A 13140-nucleotide genomic window follows, 5' to 3' on the forward strand; every position below is an offset into this window, starting at 1 on the left:
AACTCGAATTTGCAACCTTCGCTAGCGGATATCATGAAGGCTATTCAGGCGAATACGGCGGCACTGCATGAGTACGAGGACAGTCAAAATCGACAAACGGCGGAGATAATAAAATCATTAGAAGCCTGCCATGAAACTGCTCAGGCTAATTCTAATAAAATCGCTGGATTGGAAGCCAGGTTGGCGGAATATGATGCGCAAGGTGAATCCACTCGGGGTTCTCTGTCGCAACTCAAATTGCAGATGGATGCGCTGGAAGTCGAGAACAATAGGCTCCACCAACAACTGGCTCTCAACTCAGTTGAAATTAGAGGAATTCCGGTAAAATCTAATGAGAACCTCTACAGTATCCTCCATTCAATTGGCAATGTACTTGGATCAACTCTAGATGCTGCAGATGTCAGCTCAATTTATCGGCTACCATCAAAAGATCCAACTCGTCCATCTCCAATCACAGCCGTTCTCACGCGCCATGATACAGCGGTGAATCTAGTAACCTGCATCCGGAAGCGAAGGGGTAAACTGACAACGCGGGACCTGCAATGGAAGGACAACGAGGTTCATGATATATTTGTCAGCGAAAGCTTAACTCCGTTATCGCGTAAACTCTTTGCTGTGGCAAGGGCAGCCAGGCGGGCGAAAACTGTCATGTATGCCTGGACAAAGAATGGCAACGCCTACGTGAGAGAAAGGGATGGGGCACCACTTATACACGTCGTCAAGATTACAGATATACCTACTATATCTTCATAGCAAATAGTCCTACTTACTCCTGTTTCTGCCAACTTATTCGCTTACCTGATTGTATTAGGAAATTGGCTTCACCTGTTAAACTTGCTTTTTGTCTTATATTTACATTACTTACGTTGCGCGTTAATCCTTTTAGGCCTTTTGGCTTCCGTCTTTAACCTCTATATATGTATGATCACTGTGTATACTTATGCCAGTCTGTCTAGCTGTGCTAGGTTGGGCCATGTCTCATCGATTTGTTTTGTTTTTCTTGCTAAGTATTATATTCTCAATGGCTATGTGTAAGTATATTGATGTCTGTCACGTGAACGCCCAATCGTTGGTATCTCATATTGATGACTTTCGGGGTTATTTCTCCTCAAAACAATATCACATCATTGCCGTATCGGAATCCTGGCTGAAACCTCATATAGCTGATCAGGCTGTTCAATTGCCGGATTACAATATTCTTCGTTGCGATCGCACTGGCATTGGCGGAGGAGGTGTAGCGTTATATCTACATAGATCATTGAAGGCGAAAGTTCTTGTATGCTCCTCTTCTGCCTATTCTGCAAGGCCGGAGTTTTTAATTGCTGAAATTTCCAGCGCATGTAGGTCTAAGTTGGCCTTCAGCGTAGTGTATCGTCCGCCTAAGATTGGTTACATGTCAGACTTTGAGGAAGCTTTCCTGCAGTACAGTCAAGCCTATAAAAGTAATATTGTCATGGGTGACTTTAATGCAGACTTGTGTTCGAATAGCTTTGATGCTAATAATCTTAAGTCATTTTTTTCGAGTGTGAGTATGGATATTGTTCCTTACTGCCCGACGCATGACACTGCTACAAGCAGTACATGGCTTGACGTCTGCGCGGTTAATGACCTCTCCAAAGTCTCGGGTTATTCACAATTACCTGTTGCCTTTTTATCAAGTCATGACCTGATTAGTGTCAGTTTTCTGTTTATTTCTGATAAGATTGAACCACGCGAAATCATATATAGAGACTTCAAGCTCCTTAACTCCCAAGCCTTTAAACTTGACATTGAAGCCTGCGACTGGTCGCAGGTATTTACTGCTACCTCGATTGACGCCAAAGTTGACCTACTAAATACTTTCGTACTAGAGACAATAAATAAACATGCTCCAGTTCGTAAAGCCCAGCTAAGGCGTCCTCCAGCTCCTTGGCTGGATAACAATATTAAGACGCTCATGAGAGAGCGGGACGCTCTCTACAAAGCATTCCGGAGAACTAGATCACTTGTCGTCAGAGATAAATACCGAGTCCTGCGTGGTCGTGTCAAAGCCTGCAAAAAGCAAACACTACATGTCGAAGTTTAGAGGACTCAAAGATCAGAAGTCAATATGGCGCGAACTTCGGAGTATTGGAATAGCCAAATCGAATGAAGACAATGTGCCTGGGAATATATCTCTAGAAGACCTGAACAACTTTTTCGCTGAACCTTTTGAACGCGACAGGCATGCCAGCACTGTGGATAAACTAGCTACAATGACGTCGCGCCTTGTACCCTTCAAAGACGGTAACTTTTATTTTAATTTAGTAACTACGGAATGTCTTATGGGTCATTTGTTCAAGTCAAAATCTAATGCTAAGGGCATTGATGCTATTCCACTTGCCTTTCTGAAACTATGCATGCCTGCTATACTCCTTCCTATACTTGATATATTTAACTTCTCGTTGACAAACAGTGTCTATCCCACACTCTGGAAAAGCTCGCTTGTTCGGCCTGTTCCAAAGATTAAACACCCTGGTAGTAAGCAGGAGTTTCGGCCTATATCCATTGGCTGCTCACTTTCCAAATCGCTCGAGCGAATAGTCTTCGACCAAGTTTCTGATTATCTTGACCTTTATGGTCATCGTGATCCGTACCAATCGGGATTCAGGAAGGGGTATAGTGCGCAGTCTGCACTTAGGGTCACCGACGATATAAGGCGTGCCATCGATGATAGGAAATGCACAGTGCTTGTCCTCTTCGATTTAAGAAAAGCTTTCGATATGGTAAACCATCCACTCCTTGTCACTAAGCTTGCGGACCTTGGATTATCTAGCTCGGCCTTGAATTGGTTTCTCTCTTATCTATGCGACAGAAAACAGGCTACTGTAGGACATGACGGCAATCTCTCTTCATGGCAAGATGTCTCATGCGGTGTACCTCAGGGTACTGTTCTAGGGCCTCTCCTCTTCTCTATTTTTATTAAGGATATGCCCCTCGCGCTGAAACACTGTAAGCATATGATGTATGCGGATGACTTACAGATATATTTACATTGTTATCCTGATGAGCTTCCTCAGGCTGTGGAGAGAGTTAACGAGGACGTCGCGATGATTCATGACTGGGTGCTGAAGAATATGCTATCACTCAATACCTCTAAAACGAAAGCACTCATAATTAGCAGTGCTCGGTACCGCAGCTCAATTGAATCATCGTATGTTCCTCCTATCCGGGTTAAAGATGAGGTTATCCCGTACGTCGTCCAGGCCAAGAATCTGGGTGTTATCATTACCAATACTTTGACTTGGTCGGAACACGTGCTGTTTATCTCGCGGAGAGTGCATAATACTCTTTGGCAATTAAAATCCAATAAAGAACTTCTGCCAACTCGCCTGCGGTCCTCGTTGGTAAACTCGCTAATTTTACCTCTTTTCGACTACTGCGTATTAGTTTATTGCGATTTAACAGCTGGTCTGGAGCTTAAGCTGAAGCGCGCCCTCAATTCTTGCGTGCGATTCGTATTTGATATGCACAAATCTGAGCATATCAGCCCATACTACCGTATGCTTGGATGGCTCGATTTGGCTGATAGGCGCAAGTACCTGTTGGGAACTTTTCTGTTCAATACTATGAGTCTCGGGTCACCTAGTTATATCTCTGATGAGTTGGTTTTCTTGTCAGCAATACGTCACCGATTCACTAGAGGTGACCCAAAGGATCTGTTTATTCCTTTACACCGAACAACTGTATACCAAAGATCGTTTCTTGTATCGGCTTGTGTCCTCTGGAACACATTGCCTACCTCAATTCGTGAATCATCTTCCGTAAATGTCTTTAGGCTAAAACTTAGGGAATATTTGCACAGTAATACTGTTTAATTCTATTCAATAAGCGCAAATTTGATTTAACTATTTTCTATATATTGTTGTATGTTTATATAACACTTTATTTTATTTATATTTCATTTTCATTTTATTTTATTCTATTCTATTTTATTTTGTTTTATTTTTTGTTTTTTTCATAGAGAGCTGTACATGTTCAGCGCATTTGTGTTGTCCTTAGGGGGCACATTGCTCCAGGACATTTTTAATAAACGCTTTTCTCTCTCTCTCTCTCTCTCTCTCTGTCTTGTTGATGCTTGGTGAACAACGTCTACCCGTTATCGCTCGTCACATTTTCTGGCCGTTTTTTGAGTTTTTCTTTTGTGCGTTCGGTCTGTCTAGTATTGGTCGGTTCGCGCTGTGCCGGCTCTTAAGTGGTATAAAACTCTTTGCGCCTTGTAGTGCGGCTATTAAATAATTGAGACACACAGTACATTATAACCCGTTAAAATTTCACGGACGGTTTGACTTTGTTGTTTCTTTCTGGAGCTGTCAGTGTTAGTGTCAGACTAGTGAGGTTGAACGCAGCCTTTGTTGACTGTTGACTGTTTTGGGATTACGTTCCTGTTATCTATAGACGTCTATTTATACCAATCTGTGATACCGACTTGCTGATAGTATGGCTCCTCCAAACTGTGCTTTGTGCTACGCCTCTATAGATGTCCCTAGTAGTGCCATTACGACTGGCGACAAATGTAAACATTCATTTCATGCTATCTGTCTCAAAATACGGTTTCAAGTCGAAACTAGCAGGGCTGCGACAGATCGTGTACGTAGTTGCTGCCCTATTTGTACGAGAGATGAGACAACCGCTATTGGAGCAGAAATTCAAAAAATTTCAACTTTACTCGTGGCTATGAACACTGGCCTTGGTGCGTTTGAAGCCACAGCGGCCAAGGTCAACACGCTCGTAACGGTTGTCGAGGATCTTCGAGGAAAATTTGACAGCATGCTAGCCGATAACGTAGCTCTCAAATCAGGTCTCGAAACTGTCAATGCCACTGTAACAGAGGTAAAGAAAGATGTTGATTCGCTGGCTGAGGTAGCGTCTCGCCATTCAGCGGAGATTAGCGAAATTGGAAGCAAGCTTGCCATCAGGCAGACTGGCGTGCTGGCACCTGCTGATGAGGCTATGTTGTTGCGGGTAGCATGCAATGAAGTTGCGAACCAACTAATTATTACAGTGATTCGAGATGGTGGTGATCGCGAGCGTCTAGATGAACTATTGACCAAACTGCTAGCGGCTCTTAATATACAGCTGCCTCCTGATGCCATAATCCGCTTCGAACGAATGGGCCGCTATAGAGCTCAGAGTGCCTCTAGTGTTTCAACATTGCGTTTGGATGCAACTGCTCCTGGCTCTCCTCCTGCCTTCACTGCGCGTCCTCTTCTGTTAATACTTGGGTTTCCTGCCTGGTGCGATCAAGTAATTGCGGCTAAGAAGCTCAAGCCTCAACTCCGCGCTGCAGAAATTGATGCCGCCCTCTCGGACCGAAAGGTCTATATTAACAAAAGGCATCCTGTGCAACTTCACCGATATCGGAGTCAGATCTTGAATAAGTTCCCGTCGCTGAGCCCGAGGTCTGTGTGAATATCTGATGCTGCGTTGTTTGTTCGACCTGGACCGGGGATCAAACCGTTACGCTTGCAGCCTTCTTCCGACTTGTCGACCCTAACCGGAGCCCTACTATGACTCACACCTGCGACTGTTCTCAAACCTAAGCGCTCACTAACCCGCCCTAAGCTCCTCAATGTCTGCGGCCTTAACGTCCAGTCGCTGCCTGCCTGCAAAGGATTGCCCATGCCTGCCCATGACGTATCAAAAGTCTTTTGCGTATGTTGGCGTTAACTTTTGGAACTCTTTGCCTCCGTCAATTACATCAGCGTCCACTTTGCCGGTGTTTCGTATTGGCCTGCTAGAAGATCTGCGAGCGGAAGAGGCTGAGCGTGTGCAGCGAGGGTGATGTTTGTGAAAATATTGAAATCAAGAGATGTATTGTATGATGTATGATGTATGCTGTATGATGTATGATGAATGCTGTATGATGTATTATGCGCGCACAATGTGGCTGCCCTCTCTGTATGTACGCTTTTCATTCGGTTTGTGTCTATTTGTATTTCTATTTTTATTTTTTATTTTATTTTTAATCTTTATATTATCTTATATTATTTTGGTATTGTTCACCAACCGCCACATGTGTGTGTGTGCCTATGGTTGCTAGGGGAATTACCCCGCGATCAAATAAACTCTCTCTCTCTCTCCCTCTCTCCCTCTCACCCTCTCTCCCTCTCTCCCTCTCTCCCTCTCTCCCTCTCTCCCTCTCTCCCTCTCTCCCTCTCTCCCTCTCTCCCTCTCTCCCTCTCTCCCTCTCTCCCTCTCTCCCTCTCTCCCTCTCTCCCTCTCTCCCTCTCTCCCTCTCTCCCTCTCTCTCTCTCTCTCTCTCTCTCTCTCTCTCTCTCTCTCTCTCTCTCTCTCTCTCTCTCTCTCTCTCTCTCTCTCTCTCTCTCTTGGATTGGTGAGTACCTGTCTAGTCCACTTTCTGTTACCCTCCTGTTCTGGCTATTTTCTGCTGTTTCCTGCCCGTTTTCGGGCTCTGCGTCCAGGTTTTTTTTCTCCCCCGTCGCTCTCGCAAAAATTTGAGCTAAAAATCGTCGTTGCTCTCTCTTTTGAGCTACGGGACGAGGCAATTAACTGAAGACTGGTATTCCATAACCTATAATTCTTGACTGGAACGACTTGGCAGTTGACGGACGATTTTGCTGTTTACAACTCCTACGCTACCTTTCCTCTTCCCATTGGACGACCGCTAGGGAATTTCTCTGAAATATTACACCGAAGCTGGAATTAATCTTTAAGTACCTGTTTACGTGAATGTTTGGTTCCTGTGTGCTTCAGCGTGTGCGTGTCTATTGTGAGTGCGATTTATGCGGTGTATTAGTATCTACACGACCTTCTACCACGTCTCTGTGACATTTCTCTCAGCTGGTATTTTTGTTACTCTCATTACACCAAATCGGTTGCATGTCTGATACTTGCTTTAAGTGCAAACGGCTTGTAGCCGGTGAAAAACTCAAGTGCGTAGACTGCTCAAAAAGTTTTCATCCAGGGTGTTACAGATACTATACGAGTAGTAGAAACTCTAGTCCTTGTTGCTATAAAAATCTTGGTAACACGCCATCGAGTAGTTCTCAAAATATCAGAGAGCAGTTGACTTGTATTGTTGATACACCTGTCATGTCTCAATCGGGCAAAACTCTAGACTCGATAGCAGCCCTTCTAAATAAAAATGTTGAAACACTTAATGCTTTCATTAACTGTCAGAATACATTTAATTCTAATATGGCATCTAAACTTAATACCATTGAAAATATTGTCAAAACAGTGAGTGATCAAGGTGAAAGAATAGCACAATTAGAGGCCAGCAACGTGTTACTAACTAGAGAAATTGATTCTTTACGAGATTCATTAGCCAATACACTTGTCAACTCCTCTGCCCAGATCACCATTGCTGGTATACCATTTACGGTTACTGATAATCCGTTAGAAGTTGTTACTAAGGTTCTGACTGTACTCGGTGTCCCTGAACTTGCTTCCGACATACTCGACATTCGCTTAATCACCCGCAGATCTCCGTCGAGCCAAAATCCTGAGCAGGATAACACCAGAGAGGCATCAAAATCATTTATCGTTTTCTTTAAATCCTCTCAGATTAGCAGCCATATTATAAGGAAAAAGCGTTCGCACGGCACATTAGCGGTTAGAGATGTTTTTGCGTGTGATAAACTCGGTAATATTTTTGTCAACGGGTTTCTTCACCCTAACACGTATAATTTGTTGCGCAAAACTAAGAAGATCGCGTCTGACAAAAATTGCAAATATGTATGGTCTAGGGAGGGTCAGATGTACGCATGTAAGCAAGACGGATCTCAGCTTATTCGTATTACCTCGGAGGCTGATCTTGACAAGTTAGGTTGATTAAATCATGTACAGAACTCTCGAAAAGCAGTGACATTGCACGATAGTTCTATGTACTTTAAAATCTGTCAATTTAATGCAAACTTGTTATTGGTATAGATACATCAAATCATATCTTAGCGAACATTTTTATTATTTTATTTCCATATCTGAAGCATGGCTCAAGCGTGAAATTTTTAATGATCTTGTCAAGATTCCGAACTATTTTATTATTCGTCACGATAGAATAAGAAAGGGATGTAGAGGTGTTGCGTGTTATATTCATGAGTCACTGATAGCCAATCTATCATTAAATTACCTGAAGTAATAGTATTGCGTAGTGCTAGTTTATTTTGTTTTATTTTATCTTGCTTATTTGATTGTGTTTTTCATTTAATCTACTCACTTTACTTTAATCTATCTAAATTTTATCATTTTATATATTTCTATTACATTTTATTTTATTTTATCTTATTTTATTTTATTTTATTGTATATTATATCATATTTTATTTTATTTTATTTTATTTTGCTTTTATACTTATAGGTATATTTTTATAACACTTTTCCTACACTGTAGTTTTTCTCTTGCCCTAAAGTTTTCTAGGGCATAATAAAACATCTATCTATCTCTCTCTCTCTCTCTCTCTCTCTCTCTCGTACGCGCGCGCACTCTCTTGCTCACGCTGTCTCTTCCGCTCATACTAACGCAAACTTGTAATAAGTGAATGCTCCCAACTCTCATCGTTAATGCTACACTACGAGCAGACCTCGATTCTATGGTACATAGCGATTCGTTTTTTGCGCGATCCGTTACCATTCCGAATCTCTGCTGTATATAGAGGAGATCTATTTATCTTTCGTTTTTGTATGACACAGGCCGTTATGCATTGATGCAAAAATTTCCACCTCAATCCTGGCAGCTTTTGTACTCTCTCGTTGATTGCAGCTACTCATTTTGATACGTAGATATTAAGTAGATATAGTTCTCGTTTCAGTTTTGTTCTGTTTCTCTCTCTTGCTTATTACATAAGTGAAACTTTCATACAATGGGCATGAAACATGGGGACCAAACGTAAATCTATTGTAACCCCGGAAATGATAGCGGAAGCGATTGTAAAGTTGCATCCTTTTGATCTTCCTCACGACGTCGTGACCGATGAGTTATTTGACTTTTTAAAAAACCAGTCATGGCAAAGCTCTGGTTGCACATGGGAGCAGATTTGCAAAGCTATTTTCCCGGACAAAGACCCAAGGTCGGTAAAGTCTTACGTACCACAGACGTACAAGATGTTTTTACGACACGCCGACAATATTCGCGCTTTAACGATTGTTGAAATCAATAATTTTCCACGATCGCCTAACGGTAAAGACGAGGTTCCATATGTACCCATCAGGATCCAGTCGCCGGTTGGCGACTCTTGGATGCCCGACTCTTGCCAGACACGGATATCACGATGTCAAAATAATCCAAGCCAAAACAATAATTCCGGTTTGGATGATATTGATCCAATTTTGAGCGTCCATAATGAAAGGGAAACAATCGGGAATGTAAGCGATTCTACGAACTCAAGTGAGGAATCGTTTCTCGATCCAGATGTTAGAGCAGATAGTTTTCCTCCACTGTGAAACACAGGTGATCCTCGAACCTGTTCTAGCGCGGTTTTGTCGCCAATCGCCGACTTGTTGAACCCTGACTCCCGTCAGTCTCTAATATCGCATCGTGTAGACTCGTGTCAATTAACGGAAAATAAAATTTTGCTTCCTCGCCATTGCAATGAGGAAATCTCAAGCTCGGATACCTGTGAATTGCGACACTCAAGTCAAGAATTGGCTCCTGATTCTTCGACACCAGACAATGGCCAAATCTTGACGGCTCCAGGAGAGATGTCTGTAACCGTACCGTCGACATTTTTGCAAACATTTTGGTCAGCGAAATTAAAGTTACAGAAAGGATGGACTGACGCGTTGTACGACTTGGTCAAGCTAATGATGGTCTACAATTTGTGTTTTCGCTGGCACAAATGCAACTCTCCACCACCGCCAGTAACATTTCAAACGTATGCCGTTCGCACGTTTTCGACTTGTACGACTTACAAATTCTCAACAACTGAGCCAATAGGTCCGCCGTTTGTTGATGTATGCTTAAAAATAGTCCCGGCCGGCCCCGTCCACCATACAGCAGGGGAGACCCACCGTCGATTTGTAACGGCCGAAAAACGCTTGTCTGTTTCGGAAGAGCTGGTAGCAAATGCTCCCAGCACCGTGAAACAGATCAAGTTCATAGCAGCTGATGAACGCTTTTTAGATGCCGGAAATCTAAATGACGCTTACAGCCTAAGTTTGTTGCAAAAGATGTCGAGCGAAAACAACTGTCTAGATGACCTGGATCGTGATTATTATATGTTGATGCACAAATTATTCAAAGAGACGAAGGAGACGTGGAAAGGAACACACATAAAGGGTTATATTCAGCAGTAATCAGTAGAACCGTTGTGTATCGTTCTTTTCACTGAGAAACAGTTGCGGGTACTACTGAACTTAGAACCGGGTACGGTGTGTTCTCATCTCGATGCCACGGGCTCTGTCACCATTTCGCCACCCAACGTAATAAAAAAAATATTTTATTATTCTTTAATCGTGCTTGGGAATGGGAACGCTGGTCAATTTCCTGTGGCAGAATTCATTTCTATTGTCCACATTACTCTCAACATAAGCCACTTCCTAAGGATGGTGGCCTTATCGTTGAAGATGTTGAGCACCCGATCACCGGCCATCGACAAAGTGGAAACAGATTTCAGCTTGGGACTCATGAATTCGGTTATGGACGGTTTCAACGGTATCTCGCTCGTCGAGTACATGAACCGCTCATATACTGATATGACTGAGAAAACAAATTCGATTTCCTCGCTTACGGTTCTGCATATTTGTTCCTGGCACATGCTGCATACGGTACTGAGAAAGTGCAAAACGATTTGTCACACGAAGGCTCAGTATCGCGTAGCAGGAATGGCAGTGACGAAATTGATCCCCAGTAACGATTTGGACTCTGCTCGAAAGATATTTATTTGTATCGTCAAAGTTTTTGGTTTCGAGACGATGGTGCGAGATTTTAAGGAAAGCATCGATTTTCTTTTCGAAGAATCAGAGATCGAGGAAATTTGCGTCACAAAGGAGGAAAAGAAGGACGCAAAGTTGTTCATGCTACCGGACGATAATCTCGAATATGCCGTAGCAACATCGAGTAAATCGCCCTTCTTTCAATTTGTCGACAGGATTTATCAATCTGTGATTGACGAGAAAGAGGAACTATGCACATCCGAGAAGAACGACATGTACTGTTAAGAATTCCATGACTACCTGCTCAAGTACATTTTGTCATACTACTCGTTCTTCTCTGCCGCACATTTGACGAATTTCGGAATAACTCGTTATTCGATCAGTTAAGAGTTAGTACAGGACGTTTAAACATCTCTGGCTCAAAGGCAAACGATTGACCGTTCCGAGACGCGTTCAAAAAATGAAATTGATTTTAGATGGTCGAATACGAGAGAGATCGTTTACCACGAGAACGAGTCGACAAAACGAGAGAAGAATCGAGGACGTTCTGCGCTGGCTTACAAAGAACCGAGCGAGCAATGGTTCGATAGAAAAAAAACAAAAAAAAAGAACACCATCGTTTCTCAAAGGCCATAAAACGGTTAAAAAACTAATCGTGCAGAGTCCTAGCTGCGACGAGAAGCCATCAGATGTAACGAGTGAGCAATTTTCAGATTCCCCGATCGTATTGGACAATACAGCTCCCGCCTTGTTTCACGAGAAATGCGCTCGATCCATATCGCCGAAATTTGAGTCTCCTGATGACGAGGAGTATACCAATCAAGAGAATATATTTTGTGCGGATACTGATCAAACGCATTCAGAAATTCGGAATCTCTGCGTGGAACAAATCGTCTAATCTGGAGATTTGTTCTCAAATGATATCTCGTGGCCTCTCGGTTTTCCAGACCTTAAGAAAAAAATTGCGGGATTTAAATTGGTTGAGCAGAATTTTCGGAAGCTTGACTGTGATGAGTGGTTCAATGATGACATGATGAACGCGTTTTTCGCAACGATAACGAGCGAGGCACGAGATAGGGGTGCATCGATATTGTCTTCCGACATTTTTTGTACCAAGAGAATAATTCTGACGGGCAAAATGAGCCGCGGATTTCAGAGGTGAGTGGAGAGGACTTCTGTCCTTGACTACGAGGTTTGGCTATTGCCCGTGATCAATAATGATCATTGGACGCTCCTTAACGTCGATTTCCGAGAAAACCTCTTTTTATACCTTGACTCTCTCCATGGCCGTCCACCGCAAGTGCTGCTCAATGGTTACATTTTGGTAATGGACCAAGAAATGAGAGCATACGGAAAACTGGCCGACTGGAACAATTGGCGGTTGTACTGCCCACGTGATATTCCGAACCAGAACATAACCAGTGATGGACGAAGAATTGCGACTGGAGATTGTGGAGTATATGTATGCACGTGGGGGTACGTGATTTGTACTGGTTGGTCGACTCCATTTTCCAGCAACGATATGCCATCTATCAGAAAAAGTATCGCACGATATACAATAATGAGAGCTAAGGAGACGACCGATTTTCAGGAGAGGCAATCAGAATATACGGGCTATCTAGTCGATAGTGATGATGCGATTCAATCGAGGTATCGTCGTGTGAGCTTCCCAACAAAAATCCGAATATTGCTTCGACCACCGATCACATATTCTAGCACGCTAGCATACTGCGCCCAACTTTCCGCGTATTAAACGTAGAGCTTTGGCGTCTAGTGCAATCGAGGAAACAGGCATAGGGTTTGATGACTGAATGGGGACTGAAAGAAAAATCATCACATAACGCATAATATCTATAAAAGTTACCAAACAAGTTCAAAAAATACCAAAAAAAAACTTAAAAACGAAAAAAATATATAAAATTACAAAAAAAAACATAAAAATGAAAAATAACATAAAGACACAAAAAAAAAAAAAAAAATGGAGCCGGAACTCCGCCACGTCCACGTCATCGGCTCCGGGTAACGCAAAGAACGGTAGAACATTATTCGGATGACCGTAACCAATTGTCCAAGGTAAAGAGGGAATTGAGTATAAATTTGAAAAAAATCGCTCTTTGCTAACGTCAATGATATCATAAAACAACATTTATTAAGCTTAAAAAATTGATAACAATTACGGGAGAGCGTGTCTCACGATGATTACTCGCTCCATCAATTGTCCAAGGTAAAGAGTGAATTGAGTATAAATTTTAAAAAATTTGCTCGTAGTTATGACCTTTACGATTCG

The 13140-nt window shown here is 42.6% G+C and overlaps 1 protein-coding gene across 1 annotated transcript in view; it reads right to left on the minus strand.

Moving 5' to 3' along the window:
- Positions 1-13140, minus strand: part of LOC124301145 (sodium-dependent dopamine transporter) — a 571198-nt gene that overhangs the window by 7739 nt on the left and 550319 nt on the right. The gene's annotated exons all lie outside the window — the stretch shown is intronic.

The sequence above is a fragment of the Neodiprion virginianus genome, chromosome 3, assembly GCF_021901495.1.
Source record: "Neodiprion virginianus isolate iyNeoVirg1 chromosome 3, iyNeoVirg1.1, whole genome shotgun sequence".
In the NCBI taxonomy this organism is placed as follows: Eukaryota; Metazoa; Arthropoda; class Insecta; order Hymenoptera; family Diprionidae; genus Neodiprion; species Neodiprion virginianus.